Genomic DNA, 15,066 nt, shown 5'->3' on the forward strand with positions numbered 1-15,066 from the left:
GTTGCAGCTATATAGGACCCTGGTCAGACCCCACTTGGAGTACTGTGCTCAGTTCTGGTTGCCTCACTGCAGGAAGGATGTGGAAGCCATAGAAAGGGTGCAGAGGAGATTCACAAGGATGCTGCCAGGATTGGGGAGCATGCCTTATGAAAGCAGGTTGAGTGAACTCGGCCTTTTCTCCTTGGAGCGGCAGAGGATAAGGGGGGACCTGATAGAGGTGTATAAGATGATGAGAGGCATTGGTCGTGTGGATAGTCAGAGGCTTTTTCCCAGGGCTAAAATGGTTGCCACAAGAGGACATAGGTTTACGGTTCTGGGGAGTAGGCATAGAGGCGATGTCAGGGGTAAGTTTTTCACTCAGAGAGTGGTGAGTGCGTGGAATGGGCTGCTGGCAACGGTGGTGGAGGCGGATACGATAGGGTCTTTTAAGAGACTTTTGGATAGTGTTACGAACCAGCAACAAAAGAAACACACTGAGTCATGATTCAGTGTTAAAAACTACTTTATTAATCACTACTTATGATAATAAGAAAAATAAAAGTAAAAATATTAGTATGTTAGAAGTAAAAATGTTAAACCTTGAACATTAACCCCAAAACTAAACTCTTTGTTTGTGTGTGTGTGTGTGTGTGTGTGTGGCAAAGTCCCAAACTCCAAGTCCAGGAATGGTTCTTAAAGTTCAGTTCAGCAAGCCATAAGGTGAAACATGAGCAAAGGCTTCTTCAACAACCACCGTCGTCTGAAGATAAAACGTAGATGTAGAGAGGACGTAGAGAGTAATTACGAAATCCAAATGTTCCACGATGGAACCCAAACAACACCTCAGTGTTTACTTAGTAGTGACTTCCTCACCCCGAAAAGCATCCCAATCGTGGCCGTCCACACAAATACCTGTTTCCTTCTACAGGTCAGCAACAAAGTGAACTCCACTGGATTACTTCCAATTTCCACACGTGGATTGCAGTGACAGACACAGTTATTGTTTCTCATCCATCGATAAGAGAAACTAGCAGGCTGGTGTCTCTCTCCCTTTTCTATCTCTCTCTCTCTCTCACTGACTTCTTCAACAACATCATTACGTCCTTTATCTTTGGTTGACGTAAGCACGCCACACACACGCACACCTAACTCTACCTTAAAGGAACATTCACCGAGTCCGTAACAATAGGTACATGGAGCTTAGAGAAATAGAGGGCTATGGGTAAGCCTAGTAATCACTAAGGTAGGGACATGTTCGGCACAGCTTTGTGGGCTGAAGGGCCTGAATTGTGCTGTAGGTTTTCTATGTTCTAAAAAGCTGAATGCTGAGTGTTTTGGACTGGGTGTGGCAGATCAGGTGGGAGCGGCTGGAAGCCCCAGGCCTGAATTCAAGTGCTCCACTGAGGGAGTGCCGCTTGGTCGACACATCAAGCCAGTCGTTAAGCCATTTTCCCTCCCTGTCAGATTGGATGAGATCTCCAGAGTACTGTTCTAGAGACACAAGAGGCTGCAAGTGCTGGCATCTGGAACAACACACAAACTGCTGGAGGAAATCAGTGGGTCAGGCAGCATCTATGGAGGGAAATGGACAGTACACCCTTCATCTAGACTGAAAGATAAGAGGGGAGATAGCCAGTATAAAGAGGTGAGAGGAAGGGTTAGAGCAAGAGCTGATAGGTGGGTCCAGCTGAAAGGGGTGATGGGCAGATGAGGGAATGGAGGGAGAGTGAGAACGGTGTCAGAAGCTGGGAGGTGATAGGTGGAAGGGACAAAGGGCTGAAGGTGGAATCTGATAGGAGAGGAAGGTGAAGCATAGAATAGAGGTGGGGAGGGGAAACAGAGATGTGGTGATGGTGGCCGGGTAGATCAGGAGGAGAGAGGGAAAAAGGACAGAGGAGGAATTGTTACTGGAAGTTTGAGAATTCAATGTTCGTGCCTTTGGAGTCTGCCCAGGTGGAATATGAGGTGCTGCTCCTCTATGTGCCAGATATTTTTCCCTCATCCAACCTCCCAAATCATTGGGTTGTTGTCATTTTGTTGCTCATGTGCTGCTGGTGTTGGCGCATTGGCTTTGTACTTTGCAACTTAAAGTTTGTACAGACACTAAGATACTGCAAAGTCTCATTGGCGTCCCATTAAAGGTAAAAACATCTTTAGTAAGTAGAGGAACACAAGCTTTGAGGTGCCCTGAAGAAATTTCAGCTCAAAGTAATTTTCCCATTTGTAATATTTTTAAGTTTCACTAGTTTCATGGTTTGTTTTATTTTCTGTGTCGGGAATTCTTTTTCTGTATTCGTTGTTTGACGCAATCGTAAGATTATTGTTCTGTGCAAGGTCTACAACTGTTTGACATTAACAGTGAACTTGCAGTGTAAATGCACAGTAAAAGGCAGTGGTCAATATAATTGTAATTTAGAACATCTAGTAGTTGCATCTCCAGATGTTAGCAATGGGTAGTTTTAGTGGGTGGAGTGAACTTTGTGGTAAGAATGTATGACTGAAATTAACTGTAGTCTGTTTTAGAATATGAGATGGTCATTGTATCAAAGTTGATAAAATATTGTAATCCTGGCTTTAAAACAAAGCTAATTCTTAGTAATTTCCAGGATATAGTACAGAATCTGAAACTGAAGTGGAACAATGTAGTTGTTAGTGAGATAATTGCCATAAGATGTATATGTGAAATTTCTCCTTAATCAACTACAGATATATTCCCTGTTAAATTTCTTTGCAATGACAGCACATGGAGCATAACTGATATTTTACAGGACATCAATTTCATTGAAAGAACTCAGATGGTGTTGGAAATATTGAGAGAAACATATTTTTGGTGTATAAAGTCAAGCTTGAAATTAGATTTAACAAGTTTTTTTTAAAAACTGCAGATGCTGGAAGTCTGAAATAAATACAGAAAGTGCTGGAAATACTTAACAGATCAAGCTTCATCTTTGTTGAGAGAGAAACAAAGTTAGTGTTTGAGTTATTGACTTTTCATCAGACTCCACTAATGAACGTCAGATACAGGTGACCACCTGCCTCCCCCCACCCCTCCCCCAATGTTAAGGGAGGGGAGGGGTTGTGTTCCTGGAAAATGGTTCGTATTGTGATTTTCCATAACTTGAAACTACATCATCTGCATCAAGAAACACAAGTTTGGTGGAAAAATATGTTTATTCATTTACTTTTTTTTTCAAAAATTCCGTGAGAACAAATTTCATTCAATATCTCTTTGTGTAGTGATTTGTGAAATTCTGTCCGGGCAAACTTCTGTTACCCGAACAGCTATAACACAGGTCGCGCCTGTACTGCCATACCTGCTGAGTATTTCCAGCATCTCCTGAAATTTGATTACTCTCTTCAAATTAAATTTGGCTCTGCTATGAGGATATGCTCGCTAATGGGACACCAAATCAGAGATGAGTAAGAGATTTCCTTCTAAAATAACAATCATTTTTTAATCTAGACTGAGTTTTGAGTTAAATTTCACAGAACAGTTTTATAAATAGTGTAATGGCAGTCTTTGATGGCCAGTAATTTCATTCTCATGCTTTTTCAATTGGTTTAAGTCATTAATCTTGTATTTATTACAATACAGTAATTTTCAAGTGATAATCTGCGGTTAGTTACCAAAAGATAAAGACAGTGTATAAATTATTAGAACCTTGTGTGAGATCATCTGTTAATAGTATGTACTAGCTGGCCAAGCTTGTATACTTGATATTTTTAAATCCAACCATCTGCAAAAATAGAATGAATTGCATGATTCAACATTTTATAATGTCTTTTAATGCTGAATGTATCCCATGAACTTGAGTATAAAGAATTGAATGCTGTGCCAGAGAAGAGTGAGTCGACTACATCAAAGGAAGTCTTTAAAAAGTTTCCTAAAATAGAGGAAGGAGTTGAATAAGGTTTGGCGACGAAAATTTACAGTGTGGGTAATTTACAGTTTGATTTCTGCTGAAATCCTTCATTCTCATCAGTTTCCAATGATGTGGAACATTTTATCTGCGGTAGAGAAGACTTTGGTGTAATATCTTGCCTCAGACGAGACTTCTGAAATAATGATATTCCCTCTTGGTACTACATTGAATATCAGGCTACATTATATGTTCATACTTAGAGTCGGACCTGAACCTGCAACCTCATTCAGAGACAAGAGCTACTACCAATGTCAAGACTGAAATGTATAAAGAGTAAATTCATCCAATTTCCTGCAATGATATTGGTAAATTAGTTCCAATGTGATAATTGATGTGTACACATTTATAGTGTAATTTGTATTAGTCACCGTAAGAAACAATAGCAGGAGTAGTTCGTTCAACCCCTTCTCACACCCCTTCAATTCTATAATATGTATTTAACTGTTTACTGCAAATACAAGAGGTTATATTGATCGAACAGTTTACAATGGGTACCCTTATGGAAAAGTGATTTGCTGCTATATACGATGACTGCTATGGTGATAAGCACTCAATGTAATGCCACCATTACCGTTTAATAAAGTTTAATGCCTGTGTGAGAAATATTCCCAAGCTCTGGACATAGCATGATGGTTGTAAACAAAATGTAATCAGGAAATTTTAGGGATATTTTAAAATCTCAAATGGTGTTGCTGGGGCTGCAGCAGACTTCTAGTTTTACTTGAAACCCCTTGTTGCAAACAGTATAACTGAAACAGTGCTCTGTTAATTATATATAGGATGCAAGCTACAGTTTGAGGAGCATGATAGAGATTAACAAAGGTACAACTTAATTGGTGAAAAATTACTTTCTATTCTTCTTTGAATTTAAAGGCTCCCAAAACAGTGTTTTTAATCACTTTTTTTGTTTAGTTTAAAGTCAAAGTGTTCTTTTGTTTTACATGTCCAAGTTGTATGCTTGAATACAAGATACTTATGTGCTTCATATTAGGTGAGCATATTGCTATTAAACGTGGATGTTATATGGACTGGGAAGAAATAAATCTTCTTAATTAATATTACTGCAGAATAATTAGTTTAGCATTTAACGTGCTAAACAAGTTTCTGCTGAGAAAAACAGATTTCTTCAGATCCTATAACCAATAACTAAAATTCCCTCAATGCTAATGATTGTTGAATTCAATGGTTAACGTCCATTATTTATATTGGTAAACTTAGTTGTTGAATAAAATCAGTAAATTTTAATGCAAAATAAATAATGTATATTCAATGTTAGTTCTAATCAAGGATTTCAATTGGAATTAATACACTTGTCCATTGTTTCAGCTGCTGGTAGCCTTACTAATGAACATTCTCTCTTTATTTCAATCTTCAGACTTTGTTTTTATTTGTACGCTGTACCTAGTTGTGATATGTGTTACTTTTAGATTTTGTTGCTTTGCAGAAAACACCTGGGGCATGAGTAAACGGAAGAAATATGTTCCTGCAAGTAAGTGTGAGCTTGTCTATTATCATTTCACATCAGTCTTGCAGGGATAATTTCCCTGTTTTGCTTTCTCCTTCAAACTATAATGACCACTACATTTGCAAGTCAATATTTGGGAGTTAACAACAAAAGTAGTTTTCTGTGTTGTGGTCAGAACCTTAAAGATCCTGTACCAAAACTGCTGGAGTCTGTTGTGTGTTTCTTCCAATACTGTTAACTTTCCCCCTCCAATTCCATATCTCTAGTCAAGAAATATAGAATTTAAGCTTTAAACTTTGCCACTAAGCCCTAAATGTGCTATCTCACACACTATTACACCTTCATAAGTACTTGTCAAAATCAAAACTTACCAAGATCTCATAGCTGTCTTACATCCCTCATTGCTTCAATCAAGTTTTTTAGCACTTAATCTGGAGAAGTAACAAGTATTTTCTCTAAATTGTGCTGCCTTCTCTCTCATTGTTTTCATGCTTGAATTTCCCTGCATGCAGTTGTCTTTTGTACTTTCTTTATCTGTTATTTATTTATTTGCTAATTTCCTTGCTGCTTATTTATTTATCAGCTTTTGCGTGTATTCTAAACCAAGAAGTAGCGATCTTGATAAGCAAGTTTAGCTCACAGCTACCAATAATTTTGGCCAGCAGGCATTCATTCACAATATGTGCCATGGTTTAGTGTGCATCACAGCTGCAGGCTCGGTTGTCTCAGAAATCCTTGTAGTGCTGATCCACTGGTGATACCTTCCTCGTATTGCAAGCTATTAAGAAGGACCAACTGATGACATGGCAGGTAGAATCCAGGCAGGCAAGGGCCAGGGTCAGATGATAAGAGACCATTTTGTGGCTGATGCCAGAAGCTGCCCTTCCTGTAACAAAGCAAGAGAGGAGCCATAGAAGATGAGATGTCTGGAAAGTTTGTGTCATTTATTGAATTAAACTGGAATTTGGAGTTTGCCAAAGCAGTTCTTGTTAGTACACCATTTATGGGATGGCAAGGACTGAAGCCAGAAGACCATAAGATATCGGAGCAGAATTAGACCATTCGGCCCATCAGGTCTGCTCCACCATTCAATCATGGCTGATTTTTTTCCAATCCCACTCTTCCACCTTCTCCCCATAATCCTTAGCCCCCTTACCAATCAAAAACCTATCAATCTCTGCCTTAAATACACCCAATGACTTGGCCTCTACAGCCCTCTGTGACAGTGAAATCCACAGATTCGCCACCCTCTGGCTGAAGAAATCCCTCATCTCAGTTTTAAAGGCTTGTCCCTTTACTCTGAGGCTGTGCCCTAATGGTTGTGGCGTCACTCCCGATGAGCACAATAGTTCCCTCAGAAGGGAGAAGACACGTCTTAACTTTTATTGTTACCTTGCTCGGTTGACTTAGGTATGTTATTGTCGAGTAGTGCAGAATGCATTAGTTTTCGTACATTCACTAAGATGTTTAGTTCCTTTGGCATGGTAGAGTGCTATTGCTGGGTTGGAGGCATCTTGTCTTGAAGCAATTGACCAGCTTTACACTATGATCACTCAGGATTTTCTGCAGCTCAGAAACTGCAATCTGTAGGCTGCAGCAAATACCTACATGGGTGAACATTTTGAGTTGGTTTGGTAGGAAGCCACTGGAGTTCTGGTTGAACATGATCAACCCCAATTTCTGATTTACATTCAGATTTGTCATTTCATTCAGTGCACCATTTATTTTACTGGTGGGGTCTTCAGCTGTCTCAGGTCATAAAATCTGGAACTCCTTAAATATTATAGCTTCTCTACCCTGACAGATTTAAGACACTCCTAAAAAAACTTATTACTTGTCCAAGCCTTTGTTCTTTTATCCTAATGTCTGTAGATTGGGTGACAAATTGTGAATTGCCATGGGATGTTATCACTTTAAAAGTACAGATGTGTGATAAGGGTGTAATATTGAAAATTGCAGCAAATAAAGATAATTCCTGATCTTCCAAGGCAAATTGCAAGATATGTTATACTGTTTCTTAGAAAACTGGGTTTCAGTATCTGACAAATATGTGGCAAAGAACCAGATAAATCCTTGATCTCTCCTTGCTTCTTATCAGAAAATTGTGGGTGGTTTTAGGAGTGAATGATGACAAAATCCTTTATCTCCCAGTTTGATTTGAATTTGAGTTTGCCAATTCACAATTGGGTATCCGTTAGCTGCCAAATGAATAAATTAACTCTTTCACATAAAATTGTCAAAGAAGTCAAACAGCAAGTGATGCACTAACAACTAATTATTGTATATAAATAATGAATTGTTGAACAATTATTGCCTGCAAATAACTATATATAGGATTAGATAGGAATAACCAATAATTAATAGTTACTTAATGAGTAACAAATTAGCTTTTACTAAGCTAAATAGCTGACGAATTCACTGTGTTAGATAGTCTGTGATGGTTGAGTGAGCTGGTGGCTATCAGTACATCTCGAGCTTATATGTATTGTTCTTATGATGAGTTGATGTTGCTACCTTACAGTGATGCAATTTTCTGTTCCATTCAAATCCACTTCTCCAACTGAGATACTACAGATACAATTGACTGTATATGAGTAAATAGACTTAAACCTGTTCAATATTAAAGCTCTTAATTCTGACCTTACTGACTTGCACAGCTGTTTAATCTGATTTTTGTTTATATATGACCTCATTCTCTTTCCTTGTAAAAGTTACCCTTCTATGTTTACTGGATAAATAATTGATAAAAATAGACGCCAAAGGGAATGTTCTAACCAAGAGAAAGCAAGAGTCTGCTGTGGGTGTGCCAAGCACCCTTGTATACACTAAATTTAGGAGATCTTTTTCCATGTACTTGAGGAATCTGGAGGTTCTTATTATTCAGGGTATGCCTTTTTTGTAACCAACATAAATAATCTGAGAAATACAAAAGTTAATGAAGCTTAAACATCTATAAGAAGTGTTGCACAGGGCAAATAACATGTAGCATTTTTATATATATTTGTACTATTCCTGACTTCTGGAGTAATATTTAATGTTATAGTATTTTGTTCTACTAAACATTTCCTGATTCACTTTTGCTTTTACTTTTACAACATTCTACTTTAACTTGTGGCTACTTTTATATTAAATCCTCATTTTTAGAACACTGTTCTGAGAATTTAAAGGGTGTTTCCTCATTCTATCAGAAAGTGTGGTGAACATTTAAGAGTGCCTCTTTCTTTTTCTTTCTTTCGTTACTGGTTAAAGGAAAGGAAGATGGAACGTTGTTACCTGTTGCAAGGACACTGAGAAAGAAACATTTCCAACCTGGCAGGGACCAGAGTACAGACACAGCAGAAGAAGAATGCAAGATTATGACAGAAAAGCAAGGTACAGAGGATATTGCCTTGAAACCTAAAGAGGAGGAAGGGCCAATAACCATGAGTCACAATATGGAATGTAAAAAGCAAAGGTAAAGTATTGTTCTCCCTTTAATTCCTAAAATAATGTAATGTGGGAAAACAGTAAAATCAAAATAACAATGAAATAGGGATAGCTATTCACTGAGACTTCAGATGTTATTCTGGATAAATTGTCACCCATCTCCAATCTACTTTTCCTGTCCATGGACATTGAACATGATACTTAAGAAGAAAAGGTGGGTATGGATTTATCAGCTTGCAACAACTATTCCATGTTAAAATAAATCCTGTGATACAATAGGGTCTTTTAAGAGACTGTTAGGTAGGTACATGGAGCTGAGAAAAGTAGAGGGCTATGGGTAAGCCTAGTAATTTCTAGAGTAGGGACATGTTCAGCACAGCTTTGTCGGCCGAAGGGCCTGAATTGTGCTGTAGTTTTTCTATGTTCTATGTATACAATTTCCACATCTCAATGTGAAATTGAGGATCTGGAAATGTCAGTTCCCTTGAGAACAATCTTGAAATGATAGACCTGACCATCACTGTGCTGTCATAGCCCTCAAGCATTCTGATATCACCACACAACGTGAGACACAATAGGCAGAGGACGTCCAGCTGAAAGAAAAAGACTGTGGGTACATCTAAAAGATGAACTCAGAAGTAGAATATTGTCTTCATGGAATGGGTTCTGTTATTCAAGAATGAGCTAATTGAGCAATTCTGCCACTCTTTCTGTGGAATAAATTAATATTTCTTGATCTTTTGGCTAAGCCCATCGTAATGGCAAAAGGAGCACATCATGTCCTAAAGTACCTACCCATCTCTATGTCAAGCATGTTTGTTAGCCACCTCAGGACCCACAGAACTTGAATGGGAGCAAGATATTTTTGACCCCAGGGTCTGTGTAAGAAAAAGCAGCTTGAATTCTTCCAATTCGATTTCTGGCCCCATCTCAGTGGTGAAATGGCTCATAGAAAATTCACAATTTGTTTTGGTTTTGGAACTGCTTAACTTTCCCTCCTACCTTCAACATCCTTGCATCCCCTTCTAATACCTTTCCTTCATTAGTCAGATAGCTGGCTGCTCTTAATTGCTTCTGTTCCTAGTTAACAAAAAATGTCTGCAATGGTTTTTCATCCCAATTCTAGACTATATCCTCTGGAGTTCCCCTTCATGTTGTTATTCAAAGCTCCATCAATTTCTACATCGATACTGGGAACATGGAGCTCAATCTCCTAAACACCTTTCTGGCCCCTCCACTACCTGAATGAACAGAAATCTCTTAAAACTAAGTATACGGAAGATTTGAGTGTCTTTGGCCCTGCCACATATTTGGCTTTTTGGCCACCATTGGCATCCCAGGAAATCATTCAAAACTGAGTCAGTTGGTTCACAGCTTTTTTTTCATGTGGTTTGACACAGCCAAGTTTTTGTCTATCTAGCTGCTCCGTCGATAAAACTGCTAAATTCCACCTCTGTAACCTTGCAGGGCTCCATCCTCAGCTCAGCCTTCTTCCATTCCATTGTAATCTCCATACCTGACTATTCCGTTGCTCTCTTGACTGCCCTTCTAGTTCATACTGGAAGAGATGTGCCCATCCAAAGCTCCACTGCCTGTCTCTAACTCACTTAGCTCGTGTTCACTACTATGACTGATGACTCACATTGGCTTGTGTTCTGACTTTATATCATTTGCACTCTGAACCCCCAATAATGTCCACCCTGTTAATCCCTGCATTCTTATTCAGCCTCAAGCATTCTAGATATCTCCATACACTTCAATTTTTGGCCTCTTGTGTGCTGATTTTAATTAATCTGCTTTGGCCCTGAACTCCATAATTCTCTCCTTAAACTTCTCCACCTCTCTTTTTTTATGTAAAGATCCTCACTGAAATTATCTGATCATTCCTTTGAGTGTCTATCATAATAACTTCTTCTGTGTCTTGTCTTGCCTAATTTTGTCTTTTATTTTTATCTATTATATGAGAGGTGTATGGTAGTTCACCTTAAGGTTGTTATGAGGTGCAGCAAGTACTATCAGTTTCTGTCAGTTTACAAAAAGGATTAAAAAAGCAGCTACTGGGTAGCAGAACAGGTCACTCTCTTAACCAGTCTGCCACCTCAACTAACGCATGCCACCTTCATTTATGCCTTTTGCTTAGATCCCTGAATTGCTTCACTTGGTATTGTTAAATTTACAGTGGCATGCAAAAGTTTGGGCACCCCTGGTCAAAATTTCTGTTACTGTGAATAGCTAAGCGAGTAAAAGATGACCTGATTTCCAAAAGGCAAAAAGTTAAAGATGACACGTTCCTTTAATATTTTAAGCAAGATTACTTTTTTATTTCCATCTTTTATAATTTCAAAATAACAAAAAAGGAAAAGGGCCCGAAGCAAAAGTTTGGGCATCCTACATGGTCAGTACTTAGTAACCCGCCCCTTTGGCAAGTATCACAGCTTGTAAACGCTTTCTGTAGCCAGCTAAGAGTCTTTCAATTCTTATTTGGGGGATTTTCACCCATTCTTCCTTGCAAAAGGCTTCTAGTTCTGTGAGATTCTTGGGCCGTCTTGCATGCACTGCTCTCTTGAGGTCTATCCACAGATTTTTGATGATTTTTAGGTCAGGGGACTGTGAGGGCCATGGCAAAACCTTCAGCTTATGCCTCTTGAGGTAGTCCATTGTGGATTTTGAGGTGTGTTTAGGATCGTTATCCTGTTGTAGAAGCCATCCTCTTTTCATTTTCAGCTTTTTTACAGATGGTGTGATGTTTGCTTCCAGAATTTGCTGGTATTTAATTGAATTTATTCTTCCCTCTACCAGTGAAATGTTCCCCGTGCCACTGGCTGCAACACAAGCCCAAAGCATGATCGATCCACCCCCGTGCTTAACAGCTGGAGAGGTGTTCTTTTCATGAAATTCTGCACCCTTTTTTCTCCAAACATACCTTTGCTCATTGCAGCCAAAAAGTTCTATTATAACTTCATCAGTCCACAGTACTTGTTTCCAAAATGCATCAGGCTTGTGTAGATGTTCCTTTGCAAACTTCTGACACTGAATTTTGTGGTGAGGATGCAGGGAAGTTTGGAGAAAAAAGGGTGCAGAATTTCATGAAACGAACACCTCACCAACTGTTAAGCACGGGGGTGGATCGATCATTCTGTGAGCTTGTGTTGCAGCCAGTAGCACGGGGAACATTTCACTGGTAGAGGGAAGAATGAATTCAATTAAATACCAGCAAATTCTGGAAGCAAACATCACACTGTCTAAAAAAAAGCAAGCTGAAGATGAAGAGAGGATGGCTTCTACAACAGGATAACGATCCTAAACACACCTCGAAATCCACAATTGACTACCTCAAGAGGCACAAGCTGAAGGTTTTGCCATGGCCCTCACAGCCTCCCAACCTAAAAATCATCGAAAATCTGTGGGTAGACCTCAAGAGAGCAGTGCATGCAAGACGGCCCAAGAATCTCACAGAACTAGAAGCCTTTTGCAAGGAAGAATGGGCAAAAGTCCCCCAAATAAGAATTGAAAGACTCTTAGCTGGCTACAGAAAGCATTTACAAGCTGTGATACTTGCCAAAGGGGGTGTTACTAAGTACTGACCATGTAGGGTGCCCAAACTTTTGCTTCGGGCCCTTTTCCTTTTTTTGTTATTTTGAACTGTAAAAGATGGAAATAAAAATAGTAATCTTAAAATATTAAAGAAATGTGTCGTCTTTAACTTTATGCCTTTTGGGAATCAGGTCATCTTTTACTCGCTTAGCTATTCATAGTAACAGAAATTTTGACCAGGGGTGCCCAAATTTTTTCCTGTATAAAGTTCAATTGATCATGGGAGAAAGGTAAATTTTTGAAAATCCGGTTCTTTTGTGTGGTCATTGGAGACACTAATCTCGGAATTTTTTCAGATGGTTGCCAGTTTTCCCAGAAGTTCTGTATACCTTGATAGAAATATTTAGTTAGTTAGATTATGAAAAACATTAAAGTCACCATCAGTACAGTCTGCTTAGTTCTGAAGTGGTTGACGCTTTTTATTCTATTACATAGAGAAAGAATGATAAAAGACTGCACGTATATTACAATTCTCAAGATTTCTTATGTTATCACTTTTAATATTTTATTAATATTTATTTATTAGTCACATGTACATCAACACACAGTGAAATGAGTCTTTTTGTGTTAACAACCAACACAGTTTGAGAATGTGCTGGGGGCAAGTGTCACCACGCTTCTGGCGCCAACGTAGCATGTCCACAATTTCCTAAGCCATTCGTCTTTTTTGGAATGTGGGAAGAAACCAGAGCACCCGGAGGAAACCCACACAGTCATGGGGAGAACATGCAAACTCCTTACAGACAGTGGCGGAATTGAACACGGGTCGCTGGCACCATAATAGTCTTACGCTAACTGCTACACTACCATGCCACCTTAATAATTAGATTCACTTCATTGCTATTTTCTTATTATTTTAGAACTGATCTGATTATACCAGAAGTAGAGGAAAAAGACTGCAGAGTGAATGAATCTCAGGAAGAAGAACATTTATCACTTCCACTTACCCAGGTTTGTCAGCATACCTTACAAATTAAAACATTGGTTGCAGAATTTAATTGGGGTAGGAGTTAGTCTTCAATTATGTGTTAAAAGTGAACGACTTCAGTGGAATTTTGGAATCATTGTCCAATATGCATTTGCTTCTGCCTATGCCCATTTAGCATTGCCAGCCAAGGACAGATTTGTATTTCAGTTTAATGGGTATGTATTCCTTCTGTATAGTAGAATGCTCTAGTCAGTACTAGAATTAACCACAACATTTTGACACCTTTTTTCGTGTTCTTACTGCTACATTGGAAGAGAATTGGTTCGTATCTGAGAAGGATTGAAGAACCAGCTTCTCTCATGAACATGCCTTGCTGATCTCAGAATTACACAATTTCAATCCATGTAAAAGATACATAGCTCATCAATAACCTTTGGTTTCTTTAAAGGCTAGGATTAATTTTTTTAAAAAAGTATAAAAATAATTAAGGAACTTTTGTCTGTTTCTCAGAGCTTACTTCCTTTAGTCATTGGCATTAGGGATCTAAAACTGAAAAATTAATATTCACCACCACTACATTCCTCTCCATGAAAACCTAAAAGGAACAAAAAAATCCACTTTTCAAACACTGGATTCTTTCTTCCTGTGCAAATATTGATAATGAAAATAGAACTTTATAAGTGATTCATACTGAAGTACCTAATAGCTTGTTTCTAATTTTAGCACTAAGGAAGGCTCAGCAAACATGCACATTCAAATACCTATAATCCCAAATATGCAGTCATTCAATTATCAAAACGTGTACTTATTATTCTGTTCATTGCGTTTGTAATTTTGGGTATTGAAACCAAACATTTATTGTCATTAATGCTATAATAGAGCACTATACTGTAAGTAGTTCAGAAGGAACATTTTCTGCTGCTGGATATACTCCATCACGGGTTTGCTGCACAATGATGTAGTCCTTAATGATATCATTGTCTAAATCAGTGATGGTGGTAAATGAATTGATATTTTTGCTGTCATTAAAGTTATTTTAGGTGGTTCATCATAAGAAACTGGAGTAGAAATGGGGCAATTGACCCTTTGATCTCCATGCTTGATCCAGCCTTGGCTCAAGACCACTTTCCTGTGCCCTTTCTTATAATGCTTATAGTTTAAATGTATGTCAGTGTTTGTCTTGAGTATATTCAAAGACTTTGCCTTCACAGCTTTCTCAAGTAGAGAATTCCAAAGATTTGCAACCTTGTAAGAGAAGGAATTCCTCCTCACCCCTGTCCAGCAGGAGGTACAGAAGCCTGAAGTCCCACACCACCAGGTTCAGGAACTGCTACTTTCCTATAGCTATCAGATTCTTGAACCAACCTGCATGATCCTAATCCTACCTCAGCAATGGAACACTACATACTAACCCTATTCACTACAGTTTAGGAACACTGATCACTTTGCACTAAAATGGACTTTGTTTTTTTGTTCTAATTCTTTTCTTTCTTGTAAAAAAAATTGCGTAATTTATGTTTAATTTCTGAATGCTGCTTATATGATGCTATGTGCCTGTGATGCTGCTGCAAATAAGTTTTTCATTGCACCTGTGCATATGTGTATTTGTGCTTACGACAATAAATTTGACTTTGATTTTGGACCACCTCTTGTACGGCTTGATTGTCGTCTTCTTTTTGCACAAATGTCTTGTCTTGTTTTTGCACAGTCTTTGTTTTCCCTCTCTTCACTGTCTTCTATAATTTAAGTAT

The sequence above is a fragment of the Pristis pectinata genome, chromosome 31 (assembly GCF_009764475.1).
Source record: "Pristis pectinata isolate sPriPec2 chromosome 31, sPriPec2.1.pri, whole genome shotgun sequence".
NCBI classification, from domain to species: Eukaryota; Metazoa; Chordata; class Chondrichthyes; order Rhinopristiformes; family Pristidae; genus Pristis; species Pristis pectinata.